Source organism: Quercus robur, chromosome 3 (assembly GCF_932294415.1).
Source record: "Quercus robur chromosome 3, dhQueRobu3.1, whole genome shotgun sequence".
In the NCBI taxonomy this organism is placed as follows: domain Eukaryota; kingdom Viridiplantae; phylum Streptophyta; class Magnoliopsida; order Fagales; family Fagaceae; genus Quercus; species Quercus robur.
Window position 1 is genome coordinate 20560980 of NC_065536.1, and position 16964 is coordinate 20577943.

Here is a 16964-nt window from a genome sequence, read left to right on the forward strand (position 1 = left end):
TTTTGGCATGTAATTTGTCATTTGATATCTAAAAATATTTACTTATCGCATTATTCAAGTAAGTAAAAATGCCTCAATCATTTACTTTCCAATTCATTTGAATGCAACTAGATAAATGTCAATTTTTTTCTTGAGGTTATTGTATTTGATAACATTAAATATATATATATATATATATATATATATATATTTCTGAATGGCATTATCCAAAAAATGTTTTTAAAAATTTGATGATTTTTTTTGTAAATAAAAAATAAAAAAATCGCATGCATTATATTATTATCAAATGAGTTTGAGTTGTGCATTATAAAGCCCACACACAAACAAGTAAATCAATCCTATCTTACTTCTATTTTTTATTTTTACCAAAAAATAAAAGTTTTGAAGAACGGTTTGGGTCATGGATTAGACCCACAAAAATGGGCCGGATCACGAATCAACCCATTTTTACTTCGGATAAAAAAAAAATTTGGATTTTAAGTTAGGTTGACGAATCTCGACCCATTTTGCCACGTGTACCCAATCCTCCTGCAATTCAATGTTACCTAATCAAACCACTTAATATAACTATATAAGCACCAAAACCCTAATAATTATGCGTGACATGCAAAATAATGGCAAGCAAAATTAAAGCAAAAAAAACCTCTTTTTCTCTCTCTTAAATTTAGGAGTCTAATCAATTTGTTATTTAACTAAAAAATAAAATTTTGTTTAATCAATTCAAGATGATCAACCTTCTAGTGTAAGAAAAAGAATCAAGACTTTTTGGCGGGCTTGATTTGCTTGCCATTCGCATATCAAGCTTACATAAATAGCCAAACTACAAAGATGGGAAGGTCTCATCCAACTACACACTATGTTTCAATTTGGGAATATGTATTAAAGTTTGATTATTTACTTATTTATACATGCTTTCTTTTATGAATATCATGTCATTGTTAAGCAACACATACTCTATGAAATATCATCTTTTATTTGAAAAGTTATTTCTTTTGGCTATGAATTGTTAAAAATAGGCTTAAGCATCCGTAATTTATGTCAAATTCACTAGTTGTCAACTCGTGCAAGGCACGAGAAAGCTATTGATTATAAGATCTAATGAAATTTAGAAATAAGAAATTGAGTTAATAATATGCATTTTATAGACATTTTGCAAGATAGCATTTAAAAAAAATGAATGGTCATAATAAAATAAAATACAATGGGAAGAAATATTTAATTTCTATGCTTTCCAATATTTAGAAATGTTAACATAGATTATTATTGGGTTGCTAGGAGAGATTTTTATAAACTGTTAATATTAGACATATGTTAACATATGTGCTTATATTGTCAATAACTCATTGCAAGTGCATAGTTATTGAAACCTACAAAGTAATTCACAATGATTAAATTATTAATAAAGCAAAATTCCAAAAGTTATATATACACACACTTAGAACTAATACCCCATTTGAACACATACATATTGTACAACCAAGTCTTAATTTTCCCATCAACAGCCTTTGAAATTATAAATTGCTAAGATATAAACAAAGACCATGATATGAGGAGCACACCAAGCTTCAAATTTGAATAGTAATATGACTTTTTCAGTTTTGCTTGGTTGTGGTAATAATAATATAGATAATTCAATACATGGAACAATATCAAAATTATAACATCTTATTTCATTATCTTTTATGTTGAATCTAAACAAACAATTAATTAAAATATGGATGGATCATAAATAGATTATATGTGAGATTGAATGACAATTTTAATCAACCAAAAATCACACCTTTAATTAAGAAAAAAAAATCATATGAACTCAAAAAAAAAAAAAAATCTCAATAAAGTAAAAGCATATAAAGTAAAGAATTAAGATTTAGTAATAAGTTTTTGATGTAGTTGTCATGAAACGTTTGCGAAGCATTTGGATTGGTAGACTCTTTTCTGAAGTTTATGTCAATTCTATTTTCTATTACTATTAAGAAGTATTAATCCTAAAATGGTGAAGGAATTTAAAGATTGGCACTCATGATACAAATGATAAAGTTTGGTTTAAAAGAAAACTTTGGTGGCAATATCCATGCTTTACACATTTGAAATAATGCAAAATTCACCCTTAAGTTTCACAACTTTTCATTTCAATCCTCTAAGTTTGCATTTTTTCATTTCAGTCCTTTAAGTCTCAATCCTCCTTAATTCAGCCCTCTGTTAACTTTCCATCCATTCTTGCCGTTAGTTTTGACCCTAATTTAATATTTATTTTATTATTTATTTCTTAATTTAAAAAAATTTAAGTAAAAAATCCAGGAATAAAAAATAGCAAACCATGAAAAAACTAGGAGACTAAAATTAACATAGCAAACCAAGAGGAAGAGAGAGAGATTGAAAGGGAGAAAGAGAGATTGGGAGATCGAGAGGGAGAGGAAGATGAGGTATTCCGGCGGCTCAACTCCGGTCGATACTCGACGACTCCAGGTCAGTATGACAGTGTAGGTTGTGGGTCACTGTAATCAGGGCTTACTTAGGTTGTTGGCGGCAGTATGATGTTGGCAGCGGTGAGGTTGGGTCAAGTTTGAGATGCTTTTGTCTTTCTTGTAAACTTCTGTTTGGTTTGGTTGGATTGGTTTTGGTTTAGGTGTGATATGAGTTTGTTTGCTGGGTAGTTTGTTGTGATTTTGGTGTGGTTTTTGGATTATATAATGTCCTATTTTACAGTAAATGAACTGAAGAAGAAGAAGAAGCAGCGGCATCGACATATTGGTGTATAAAAGGAAACGAGTTGCCCCGTCATACCGGCCTGGAGCTGTCGACTATTGGCCGGAGTCGTCCCTCGATCTGTCTCTCATATCCCTCTTGATCTCTCGCTCTTCCTCTCGGTCTCTTGATCTCTCTTTCTCCCTCTTAGTCAGTTATCAATGGGTTAGGCTGGGTTTCTATTCATGTTCTTCTAGTTTGCTTTTTTTTTTTTTTTTGAAGCCGTTCTGGTTTGCTATTTTAATTCATGGATTTTTTTAACATTTTTTTTTTAATTAAGAAATAAATATTAAATTAGGGTCAAAACTAATGACAAGAATGGATGGAATGTTAATAGAGGGTTGAATTGAGGAGGATTGAAACTTAGAGGATTGAAATGACAAACGCAAATTTAGAGGATTGAAATGAAAAGTTGTGAAACTTAGAGGGTGAGTTTTGCATTTTGGCTTACTTGGTTCATCTCAAGTCATGCTCATGCCAACCACTTACTTCCTTGTTCCGTCCACGGCACCACAGCACAAAGAAAGAACAATATGGCTTCACTTATGATCGACAAAATCTGCATCAATTGAATCGAAGGTATTTAACTTTAGGCTAAACGACATCCCATTCACATCTCAGCAATTTAGGACAAAATAACACATTGTTTCATCTTTCTTCTTCCTCATTGTTGGGAAACTTGTTTTGCTTCAGTTGCCATCTTCTCCTTTCTCGGTTGATGCAGCCATTGACGTGATGGTTCACCTCTGCACAACAAATTGGAGTCTATGGTTATTGCCTTGATCTAAACCAGTGTAACTTGGGTTTTGAACGTCACCACCACATGATAGAATTATATCACCATGAAATTCTAATAACAAGCCATCATCGTACTATTCTCTCTCTTTGCCATAAGATAACTTAATCCTCAACAGTCACATGGATTTTCCACAATGAAACCATGATTGATACAATCTTATTAAAAAATTGCATCAAGAACCTGCTCGGATACAATTATTGGATCCTACAATGTGAATGGTAATTCCATTAGGTGGGGATCACCAAAACTGACAGAGAGATAATGTAAATTGTGTAACAAATGAATGCGGAGTATCAATATTTATAAACTTCTTCATGTCTTTTAGGAAGATATATATCTCTTTACCAAAAGATGTAGCTTATCTAAGAAAATTTAAACATTTTGCAAAAACCACCAAATGAAAAGGTACAATGTTTCAGGTTTTTAAAAATGTAAACGTGTTGGTAATTTATATAGCCACAAGGCGCAATGAGGAGTAGTCAACAAAAGGTCAAATGTTTCGGAACTATCAAGTATGAATTATTATTTAATCTTTGTTTATTTACTACAATCATCATTTCATTATAGTTTAACATGAAAAGTTAATATTGTAATTTGCTTTTGAATGAATGTTGCACATTAGGATTCTAACCTCAAATGTCTCTATTCTCAATATGAAACATTCAATTATTAAATAGAAAGTAAGTTACACAAATAGCATCGATTGATGGCCATTACATAAATCTCCATCGTAAGAAATCTTCACTTCCTTTCGGGGATCCCTTTTTTTTGGGGGAGGGCAGGGGGAGAACCTAAAAATTTTCACTAATAACCTAAAGCATCACCATTTTTTATTTTGGAAACATGGTCCTACAACTAAACTGCTTAAGCAAAGTGATTGATCAAAATCAAAAGGCAAACAAAACAAAATGAAAGGGAAAAAAAAACTCCATAGGTAAAGAAGCAAATAGCCATTCCACATCCACAAGAAACATAAGTAGAATAGTCATTGTAGTTTTAAAACTAATATTCACAAACAAATATCCTCACCAAAAATTTTGCTTTGGTAATTGATTTTGTTTTGGAATCAATAACATAAATCTCCACAAAATCAAGCACAAATTGTAACGTCCCTATCAACAACAAAAAAAAAAAAAAAAAAAAAGGGGGGGGGGGGTCAAGTCAGATTTTTAGTTCCCACGTGTCCCCCACCTAACCCCACTCCCCACCATTCATTTTCACCCACCTCTCTTCTCTCTTTTGGCCGGCTCTCTCTTTTCTTTCTTTCTTTTCTCTTTACTTAAACACACACACACTCACTTCCACACTCACCCGCCAGCCTCCACTCTAAACCACACAATCTCTCCATCATTTTCCGACAAGATCATCGGAAAAATACTTAGGAACCCCAAAGCGTCTTCATCATTTTATTTGAGGTAAAAATTTCTAATCTTTTTGGTGGATTTTACACTTTTGCTTGAGGTTATTTTTATCTAAGCTTTAATAATGATACCCATGTGATTTATGAGCATTGGAAGTGATATTTATGTGTTTTATGTATGGGTTTTGTATTGGTAGAATTATTTGATGAGTGGGTATATATTTTGTGCTATTGATGACTACTTAAGGTTTATGTATGATGGAAAAATTTAGGGGGTTTTAAGTTATAACATGTGATGGTTGGTGAATTTAATTTTTCTATTGTCATTGGGTTTATTTGGAGTTAGTTGAGGTTCCAAATTTCTTATCTTGGAGGATATATTGATTTTGCTTTCATGGGTCTCTTAATGATGTAGTGTAAATTTTATGGAAACTAGTTATAATGTTGGAGATGATATTAAATGGGTTAACTTTATAATTGGAGTTTATGCCTTGTGAATCATTTTGTTGAGAAACTATGGAAGTTGAATATATTATTATTGATGAGGTTAGATGCTAGGCTTGCCTAATTAAGTGATTATTTGGCAATTCCTAAATTGTGGCTAGATGCAATTTCAAGTTCTATACTCATTGTGATAGGTTTACTTGATATTGTTTAGGTTCTAGCTAATCTCCTTAGAGCTTGGAGAATTAGGATTTTGCGGTTGCGAGGTAAGTAGCTTTTTAATGAGATTATGAAAAATAACCATGTTATATAAATGTTGTTTTTGGGTTAGACACGCTTTTGGAAACTACTTATGGAAACTATATTTTCCTAAAAACTATTGTGTCGTAACCTTAATATGTGTGTGTATATATATATATATATATATATATATGATTATATATGAAAATGCATCATATTTGGTACTGCATTTGAGGAAATGCATGAATTGTTGATATGGAAAAAAGGAGTATCTTTTATTTAATCTTTGATAAGGAAATCTTGGATGTTATGGTATATTAGAAAATTTAAAGATGCTTATCTTGTCTTAGTACTTGGGAAATTGATAGAAAATCTGTTTGACAAGAATGAAGTTGAAACCTTACAAACTTTATAGAAGTGAGATTATTTAAGATTTTTTTGAAACTACCTGGATATGAACTATGTATTTCAAAGTAATGTAACCTGTGAGTTGTTTTAACACTATGCCATGTGTGATTTCCCAGTGATCACCCGATTTGGTTTCCGTAGTCTTTGTGACAATGGAATCAAATCTAGATCAGTGCCCTTTCACTTTGGATGATGCGTTCTTCCCTGCTGTCCATGGGGGGAAAAGGTTCCTTAATTGTGTGTGGGTGAGGCTGCTATCCATGGGGCCAAGAGACCACATGCAAGAAAGGTCCTATTTGTCGCGCTCTCTCTGCCACCCATGGGGGGAGAGAAAAACCTTAAGGGTATGAGTGAGGCTGCTGTCCATAGGGCCAAGAGTCTTCATATTAGAGAGGACAATATCATGCCAGTTGTGAATGGATGGATCCCCTGACCAGTTTATGTGGTAGTATGTTATATTCATGATAAATTATCGTATGTTAGATTTTATGACTTTGGAAATTATATGGTTAGTGCTCACATATTATAGTATATAGTTTCAAGGTATTTACTTTGAGAAACTTTGTGTTTTATTATTAAATCATTCTTGTCATATTATTATTATTATTATTGAAGATGAAACTTGTATTTCCCCCACTCCCATTAAATATGCTACTTATTGGGCTCTGTTTCATCCCATTATTTTATAAACTTCCAAAGTAGGCAACAATCTTTTGAGACAACTTTTTGGGTGGCTAATAGTAGTTAGACTAACTACTAATGGAGGCTGAACTTTTGTAATGGATATATTAGATGGTGTACATCTTAGACTAGGCTTGACTCATTCTTTTATATATTATAGTGGTTATGACTGTATTTCCCACTGATGGGACAAGCTGTTGATATGTAATTGTTTATTTAGACCTCTATTCTTTTGTGGCCAATGATCCTTGTAATTAATGCTTAGAGCTCTGATTTACTCTGAGTATATATTCTATGGGATTATTATGATAATTCTTGATGTTGGTACTTGATAGGATTTATGTGGATTGAATTGTCAAAAAGGAAAAATTTACAGGTACTTGAGACGTCTTTCTCATGTTTTGGACCCTTTGGGGTTTGGGGTGTGACACAAACACCGAGTCATCCAAACTCCGATTGCTGTAGTACTTCGTCAAGAAAACCTAAAACAAAAATGCAGCATGGTGATGTTGTTGCTAACAGTAAAGAATCAGAAAAAAACTTTATCTGTTCAATTTTAATATTATTTAATTAGCATCATAAGAGAAATTAGCTACAATATGAAGGCATTGTTAAAATGACCATATTATCTTTATCATGCCATGCTATCAAATAGACATCAAATAGCACAGGACCAAACTCAATTGGTAGTGGAGGTTGGGAGAATTTACTGTGTGTTGCATAAGTAGAGAAGATTAAATTTGAATAACAAAATTTTATTCAGAAATTGAGTCCTAAATCCGAAAAAGAAAAACCCAAGATTCAGAGAGGAGAAAAAAGTTAATCTAAATCAAATTATTCACTGGGGAATTTAAACAAACACATAGAGTACAAACACAAAGATGTCAATAACAATGAACCAAGACAAAATCTTTAAACCCATAATGCTAATTGCTTACACACAGATACTTTCATGAAATCAAAAGTTGATGAAGTTAACAAGTTTTATCCAAAATCACAGAATAAAGATAGTTAAAAAAAAAAAAAAAATAGAAGAAGAGGTTTCAGTGGGACTAAGGGGCCATAAGCATAGACTTGTAGTAGGCATTGTTCAAGTCACTGCTACAAGCATGGTGTAATTTGGAAATTGTCTAAATTAAAACATGCAATGGTAAAGCATTATAATATAAACATGACAGAAGTTGCAATATTGATTTTTTTTTTTTTAAACAATGCAATACAACAACAGTACTGTGTGGACATTGAAGGGGAAGAAAAAGGAAATTTAGCCACCAAAACCACGCAAACAAAGAAGATTAAAAAAGAAAATCCCAAGCACCACAACTGAAAGGGGAAAACAAAAGAAGTCAATTTTACCTGCGGTTTCATTGTTTGGCTGTGGCAATAGGCTAGTGAAGATAGACATTTGTTCTATTTCTTCAAACTTCACTATGTCTATTCTTGCAAAGGGGAAAAAGGAGAGCATAACAGGGAATAAAATATTTGAAGCCATGTTGACAATAAATAAAGAGGCAGATCCATAGAAATAGAGATTGACGGGGCTTGGGGACAGAGAAATTTCACCATCTAATATGGAAGTGAAGTGGGATAGAAGTGGCTGCGTTAGGGTTTGGATAAAGAGTAACAAAATAGAGCCACAAAAGAAGCGTCTTTTGTGTGGTAAAAGGCGAGAAAGATGTTCGTAGAAATTGTTTCGGAGTTGTCAATGGGAACTAATCTTCAGACAGAGACAGAGAGAGAGAAAGAGTATAGAAATGAAAAGTGATGAGAAAGTTTTTTCTAATCTTTTGTAACTGCCAAGTGCCTACTCAAGACTAGGCAAATTGAACACAAATGTAGTAAAAATTTCACTGAAATGGTTTGTTTAGTCAATCCAATAGATTCAATTTTTGGTTTTTTTAAAATGTAATCGTGTCATTAAATTATCAAGCCATGTGGCGCAATGAAAAGTGGTCAATAAAAAGTCAAAAGTTTCGGCTATTAGTTATAACTAGTCGCGGATCCGTGATTGCGGATCCGTGCGTTGCGTGTGATTATTTTTTAAAGTGGTCTTATTATTATTATTATTTTGTAATTTGAACTAATTTAATGAAAAGTAATGCATTTCATAATCAGATTTATCACAAAATAATTTTTTATTATTGTAAAATTTTTTTATTTAAATTTTGAAACCTTAATTCTACCATAGTTGGTTGACTAATTTTTACATCTCTAAGTCAATTAAACATGTTTTGCATGCTACATGTAAACCTTCTTTTCCATAAGGGTTGAAATAATGTGGGTAATATTTTTTTTTTCTGGAAGTTAAAAAAAAAATTAAAATTCTTGTAGGGTCTTGATGTTTTCTAAAAATTAAATTTGGCACTTGTCTTTCAATAATTGTGAAAATTCTAAGTAGTAATTCATGTTACATGTTCATGCTTTGATTGTGTAATTGTATGATTGATTTAGGTTGTAATTTATAAGTTGAATATAGTGGTGTATATCTAAAAGGGCATAACTCTGTGTGATTTATAGAGTAGTGACGATTGTAGTTATTAAAAATTGGTTTTTCATTGTCTTTTAAGTTAATAAATGAAAGTTCAAAAATGTGTACAAAACACCTTTGAACGTTTAGACCCCCAAATTACAACTTAACCAATACAAGCAATATGTCAAACAACTAGTGTGCGGAAACTTAACACATGCTATAATACGAAATTGGTTAAAGACTATCTAAGCCATAACAAAATAAAACCACAGCAGATAATAAAAAGGCAAAGATAGAGAGGAAGGAAGATGCAAACACAAAGACAACACGCGATGTGTTATCGAAGAGGAAACCGAAGTCCTCGGCGTAAAACCTCTCCGCCGCCCTCCAAGCGGTAATCAATCCACTAGAAAATACAGTTGGGATACAAGGACAGCAATAGACCCTCCAAGCCTAATCTACCCAGTGCACCTAAGCCCTCCAAGCTTCTTGCTCCAACGAGGTTGCGCCGAACCTTTTTCTTTTCTAACTTCCCGGATTCCGCTACTAGACCGTAGCATTAACCAATGAAGATTGGTTCCTTCCTAACTGCTTCCCAGAAATCAAAACAACTGTCTCACAGTGATGATGATGGTGAGAACCAGGTTTGGTATAATGCCTCTCAAGGATTTGACAATGGAGAGGAAGAGAGTAGAGCAATTTGAAGAGACTCTAAGGTATAGATTGTGGGTGAAACAATCTTGTTTTTCTTTAGGGTTTCTCTCTCAAAATTCTCTCTAGAAGCTCTCTTTCAATCGTGGGTAAAAGGGGTATTTATACTGGAGTGGGAGAGGAATGTGAAACGTCAGGTTTTACAAAACAGGGGTGGCTCGCGGCTTGACTAAGTCGCGAGATCCAGTCGCTAGTTAACCATATGGCCAGTTGTCCTGTTTTGTCCTGTAGTGCTCCAGCTAGCATGACTGTTCATCTTCCAGCATGCTTGGCACGTGTGCTGCGTTTGGCGGCTTGCAGCCGCGAGTCACCCGCGAGTCCCAGCCGCGACTCTCTGTTTTCTTGCACACTCTTGAGCAATCTTCACTCTATCTCACTCACTACCCTTACAACAAACCCACCTAAATACAGGGTTACTAAATGCTGAATTACAAGCAAATTTGGCACGAAATAAAGCCAATTAGATGGTTGAATAAATTCAACCTTACAATAAAAACCTCACATATACTTTTTTTTTTTCAAAAAAAACCTTTACATATTTTTTTAACATGAATCTTTACATACACCTTAATAAGCAAACTCTATTAATTTCATTTCCTTAGATGAGTAATGCTAGAAATACCAACTTTTTTACATAAAATTTTACAAACTACTAATATGGTGAGTAGTTATTAGTAAATGAAAAAGTGATGTTAATGGTGAGTCTAGATGAAAACCAATAAGAAGCTGGCCACATCAACAGTTTGTAAAAATATTATAAAATAGTTTGAAACTGTAGTATTACTCTTCCTTAGATGCATAAAAAAGACATCTATTCTATAATAATAGTGGCTAATTAGTTTTTTCATGATCTCATTTATAACTTTCTTATTATTATCATATTTTTATGGCTGGTGATTTTCATAATAAAGGCATTAAATGAGAGTTAAAATCTTAGAACCTTTCATTAGATTTTTAAAAGTCGTGGTGTGTGAAGAATATTAGCATTTAGGGATTTTTTTTTTATATTTTATTATTTATAAATAATGTTAAATGAAATGTCAAAAAAAGGATTTTGAAAATTTTCATCTTTATTTCTTATATATTTCTATTATTACTGAAGAACGTATTCCTTTTAGTTTTGATAATAAATATGGTTTTCTAGATTAGATTTTGATTAGTTTTAAGTTAAAATTTTGTATGAATGTATTTAATTGTTGATTATATGATTTAATTAAGTGAATTTAACGATTTATTTAATTGCATTGTAAAGTTTTTAATGACATTTGTAAGGTCATCTTTAATTAATTTTTTACTTCTTTAGCTGTCAACCTCTTTGTTTTCCAATTAATGGTTACTAATTAATTTATTTAATTGATGTTTGATTTCTTTTACGAATCTCTTTCTCTCTTTCTTCGTTAACATCCTATTGTTTTCCCAAATTTGATGATAATTATAATGTACTAAATATGCATTGTAACTTTTATTTTTTATTTTTATTTCATTTTGTTGCCATGAAGTTAGTATATCCATAACTATTAGTTTATTGTATGATATATTTGGTTTGATATTATTATTATTATTATTATAAATTTAGTGTTTCTAAAATAGCATGTGTTTTGTATTCTCTTTTTCTATTGATGCATTGTAATGTTTTATGGGAATACTTTATATTAAAAAAAATTATTCTTTTTTTTTTAATTGAGTGTTTCTAAATTGGTATTTGTTTTGTATTTCATTTTTCCATTAATGCATTGTAACATTTCATGGGAAGACTGAACAAATTTATTTATTGAATTTAAATAAAATATTATATGTTTAATTTTTAAAAAAATGAGCCAAATGTAAATAATTTAATGATATGGAGTATGTTGCTAAATTTAAATGTTGAATAAAATAAGATGAGAAGAAAAATAGTAAAAATGAAATGTATAGCAATAAACACCAAATTATTTTAGTTATGCTATGTAATAAAATTACATTATATTTTTATATTTATAATGCAATAATATAACATTTAACAACCAATGAGGATAAAAAAAAAAAAAACAATATAAAACACAAAACTAAATCATATCAACCCAAAGGATGTATGAATTATGATGTGTTTCAATTCTTTGTTATCACGGTTTGTAGAGATGTGATCCATTTTCAGTTGAGCTATTTGCAATTGGTTCTACACCCCGGCTAGTTCCTATACATTGCAACTCCACCGTTTTAGCAAATTCGTCCCAATCTAACCAAGCAATGAATTACTTCTGCTCTAATGTATGGGATACATGCCAAAATGTGTCTTCCATGAAGTCTCCCTTTGCCCCTTCACTAAAAGGTCAAGCTGGAGCACCAGTTAATTTCAATTTTAGCATTTGGTGGAGCTTTCAGTACCACATCAGTATGTTTTGATGGTCAACCTGTTACACTAAAATAAAAAAATATATCCAAAAATTGAAGAAAAAAAAAGTAGAGAGAGAGAGAGAGAGAGAGGGGAGGCTTTTGTGTGTGGAAAAATATAAAATTATGCATGGAATAAGAGAGGGAATGACAATTTTATAGTATGAGGATAAGAATAAGAAGGGTCAAAACTAAAGGAAGATAAAAAGATAAAATAATAGTAATATTGAGAGTAGTGGGGAAATGAAAAGTTAGAATGGAATGAAAAAGGTTGAAGAAAGTTAAGGTAGAGAGTAGTGGGGATATGAAAGGTTAAAATGGAATGAGAAAGGTTGAAGAAAGTTAAGGTAGAGAGTAGTGGGGATATGAAAAGTTAAAATGGAATTGAAATTTTGATAATAAATAAGAATATAATAGAGTTTTTAATTCACTTTAAATGTTAAAAAATTGTATAAAAAAAATGATAATGACATGGATGCTGACGTGGCTCAATGTGAGCGTAGCAATATTAAATGCTACGCTTCAGCTTTTAGTAATATATAGATATAGATTGATATACTTCAGCTTCACTTTTTCACAACTTTAAATGCTTTTCATACATGTTTATAATATTTCAAATATATGTTTTTAACTCTATTGCAACCAAATAATCTTGGCATGTAATTTGTCATTTGATATCAAAAAATATTTACTTATCGCATTATTCAAGTAAGAAAATATGCCTCAATCATTTACGTTTCAATTCGTTTGCATGCAACTAGAAAAATGTCAATTTTTTTTCTTGAGGTTATTGTATTTGATAACATTATATATATATATATATATATATATAAATTTTTTTTCCTGAATGGCATTATCCAAAAAATGTTTTTAAAAAATTGATGATTTTTTTGTAAATAAAAAATAAAAAACCACATGCATTTTAGTATTATCAAATGAGTTTGAGTTGTGCATTATAAAGCCCACAACAAACAAGTAAATCAATCATGTCTTACTTTTATATTTTATTTTTACCAAAACATAAAAGTTTTGAAGAACGGTTTGGGTCATGGGTTAGACCCGCAAAAATGGGCCGAATCATGAATCAACCCATTTTTACTTCAGATAAAAAAAATTGGATTTTAAGTCAGGTTAACGAATCTTGACCCATTTTGCCACATGTACCCAATCCTCCCACAATTCAACGTTAACTAATCAAACCACTTAATATAACTATGTAAGCACCAAAACCCTAATAATTCTGCGTGATATGCAAAATAATGGCAAGCAAAATTAAAGCAAAAAAAAAACCTCTTTTTCTCTCTCGTAAATTTAGGAGTCTAATCTATTCGTTATTTAACTAAAAAATAAAATTTTGTTTAGTCAATTCAAGATGATCAACCTTTTAGTGTAAGAAAAAGACTCAAGAATTTTAGCGGGCTTGATTTGCTTGCCATTCGCATATCAAGCTTACATAAATAGCCAAACTACAAAGATGGGAAGGTCTCATCCAACTACTCCTTTATTAAAGGAACCAACTTCTATCTAATAGCATGAATTGGTGCAAAGCAATGATCAGATCATTTAAAACTCAAGCTAATATTTAGCTCTTTATTCATCCTAATCAAATCCATCCAATCCACATTAAGCTTTATCAATTACACGAGTCTATCCTTGTCCGGGTCACAACACAGTCACCCACAAATGCTGACCTAGCCAAAATAGAAAAATTAGACTTTTGACTACAGCATAATTTATTATTATTATTATTTTTTTGAGATAGATTATAATTTAGTTAAAACTTAAAGTTTGACTATGTTGATGTGAATGGTCTAGTAACCTACTCTAAAGAGATACATGGCAAAGGGAATACTTCTAAGGTCACAAAGATTTTCAAGTAATACTAATATAATTTATACCACCGTGTGGGCACCTTTAGTGTGATAATAGTATAAGTACTTGTGAGGTGTGAAGAGTAAAGGCCAAGATTTAAGTCTCTAATATAATAATAGCATTATAGTTATATGTAAGTTGTTAGTTATAACTTACAAAGTGTAAAACCAGTTTAGTATCAAATTTGACCTACAAATGGATGAAACCTAAGTGATATTACAAGTTGAATTGATATAACACTAGTTGTCCGACGGATGGACATGAAGAAACCTGTTATCCAATGACCATATATATATATTATGGTCATGGTTGTTTGTTTGAATGTTTTTTTCCCTAATTACTTGAGTGTCCATGTTGCATTTTTTTTAATACTTTTGGTGTTAAATTGCAGGGAGTTTAATTCTCTCTGCGAATTGACAACTTGGAGTTCATAGATATATGTTGAAGCTGATTTTTATCTCAATAAATGTAGATACATAACAAATTTCACAACTATTGAGATGGCGGATTGTTATGAGTGTACAATTAAAATTATATGTTATGCAATCTTATGTAAAAATGATGTTGCACTATTCATAATCTACCACTTCAAATGTTGTGAAAAAAATTGTTAAATATATTATGTTTGTAGCATTATTTTTGGTGTGTTAATAAGTTAGCTTTCTTTGGTACATTTTCTTTTTTTAATTTGTTGAGCTTAAGGAAATAGAGTGAGCCCGTGCGTCTAACCTTCAAAAATCTTTATCTCTTCTTTTGTTTCCTTTTTTAATTTTTTTTCTTTGGAGAAGAACTTCTTTTGTTTCTTGATCTTGTAACTTACCTTAAACCCATATGATTTGGACAAGATCATTAAAAGAATTCATGCTTATTACTCCATAGAAAACCCCTTTTATTATCCCACTCACATTCCAATCCATTCAGTATATGAGAGCTTGAAACCACAAAGCCAAATATCCAGTGAGGTTTACTATGGTCAAACCTTTAGGGAGGTTCCTTGGATTGCAAGAGGTTTAATTTAAGTTTTTGCGGGCGAAGAGTTCAGGGAAGGGATCACTACATAAGGATTCTGTATAATATGAGACTACTGTGGTAGGAAGGCAAGAGTAATATTTGCAGAGGTTGCATAAAGTCTAGGCTATATATAAAGGTTTTATGAGACTTTGATTATTGAAACTGTACTTTCATTAGTGAATACTTTCCTTAGTGAATTTTCTATGGGACTATTTGTTTTCCCGCAATGGTTTTCCTTTGGAGAGATTTGTTATTGGTTTTCCACTTCATAACCAAATCACGTCATATCTTTTCTTTTTCTTTTTTGACATCCACATCATATCTTTGTTGCTTTATTGAACTTCTATAGTATATTATATCGAATGGGTTAATTTTTTTTCAATCGGTATGTTTAATTGTTAAATTTATTAATTAGTAAACATTAAACACGCAGTGTTCTCAAATCAAAATTTTTCAGAAGGTGTAAAAAACCCAATGATTGGCAAAACTTTAAAAGTAATTAGAAATGGAAACAGTGAATATATATCTTTTGCACGAAATTATTAGATATTCACATAATAAAATTCGAAAAATGCTAAAGGCTACAAGTTCTACTACATAAAGTTTATAAACTAGTGTGATAATGAATGTGATTGATGAGTTCCAATCACCTTATAATTAAATTATGAATTGTCTCTTTTTAATTAGTAACACATCAAAAGCATTACCATATAATTCTATAACCCTTTTAAAAAGTGGAGAAACACCATGTAACCCACATTTTTGAGAGTGCATTGCAAATGTTAGTTTCTCACAAAACCGAAAGGATGAACCTAGAAAAGGGTGTTGAATCGGTTCAAAACAAACATATAACAAAAAAGAGTTTTTGAAATGCTCTCGTGATTCTAGATTGGTGTTGACTCGTAGGTTAGGATATTATTTCATAAGGAGAATTATGTCATAAGGAGTAGCATATTCGCATAGAAGATATAAACTTCTGGAACAGTGGAGACCAAGAAATGAAACTTGCATTTTTCCATCTTAGCCTAGCTTCCATCGTTCCATGCAACTCCAAGAGTGAGACCAGCACAAGCACTTCAAGCAAGCTCCACCATTAATACAGTGCCACAATCATTCCTTTCCCTGCCAATTCCAATATGTTCCTTTTTAATTGTAAATTCTTCACCAGAAACATACTACTAGTACACAATTTCTCCCTCAACTTGAAATTTATAAAGAATTGAATCTATGTCAGGAACATGGAATTTGACAAACTATTACTTTCTAACTAAATAAAAAGAATGATGCATAGCACTTGGGGATTTAAGGAAAGAATTGTCTGACTCAAGGACAAGCCAGCTTGATCATATTGAATAGCTATATGGGAAGAATTAATTCTCTGTAATTACTTTATAGGAGGAGAACCCAAGTGAAGTAACGAACTCTTCAATAAGTCAGAATCTTAGCATAATTCTGAGCAAGAGGCTGGAAATTCAAATTCATCTATTCATTTTATGTAAACATTGCAATCAAAATTACATGACTTTAGCTGGTGTAGTTCCAATACCAAGCCAATTCTATATGACACAAGATTGTTTACACAAATATACATATATATTTATATATATGTGCCAAAAGAAACTTTAAAAAGAGTAAAAAGAGAAGGAAAAAAAAAAGAAGAAAAAAGAAATGGGTAAAATTATAATCTTCTAAGCAAAGTGGTCTGATCAGATCAATGCCAATGGACTTCTTTGGCCCCTATAATTGCAGTCCCCGGAATTAAGCTGCACCATCTTTTTGTTGGCAGTAGTAGTAGCAGTCAGTTAAAGAAAACCCTAATTAAGCTTAAGCAACTTCCCTCTCTGCCTTTTTTT

The 16964-nt window shown here is 31.5% G+C and overlaps 1 long non-coding RNA gene across 1 annotated transcript; it reads left to right on the forward strand.

The window, feature by feature from the left end:
* Window positions 1-4940: 4940 nt before the first annotated feature.
* LOC126717457 (uncharacterized) lies at window positions 4941-6989 on the forward strand. The gene is made up of 2 exons (XR_007652596.1): window positions 4941-5614; window positions 6138-6989. It is a non-coding gene; the product is annotated as an uncharacterized LOC126717457 (long non-coding RNA).
* The last annotated feature ends 9975 nt before the right edge of the window (window positions 6990-16964 follow it).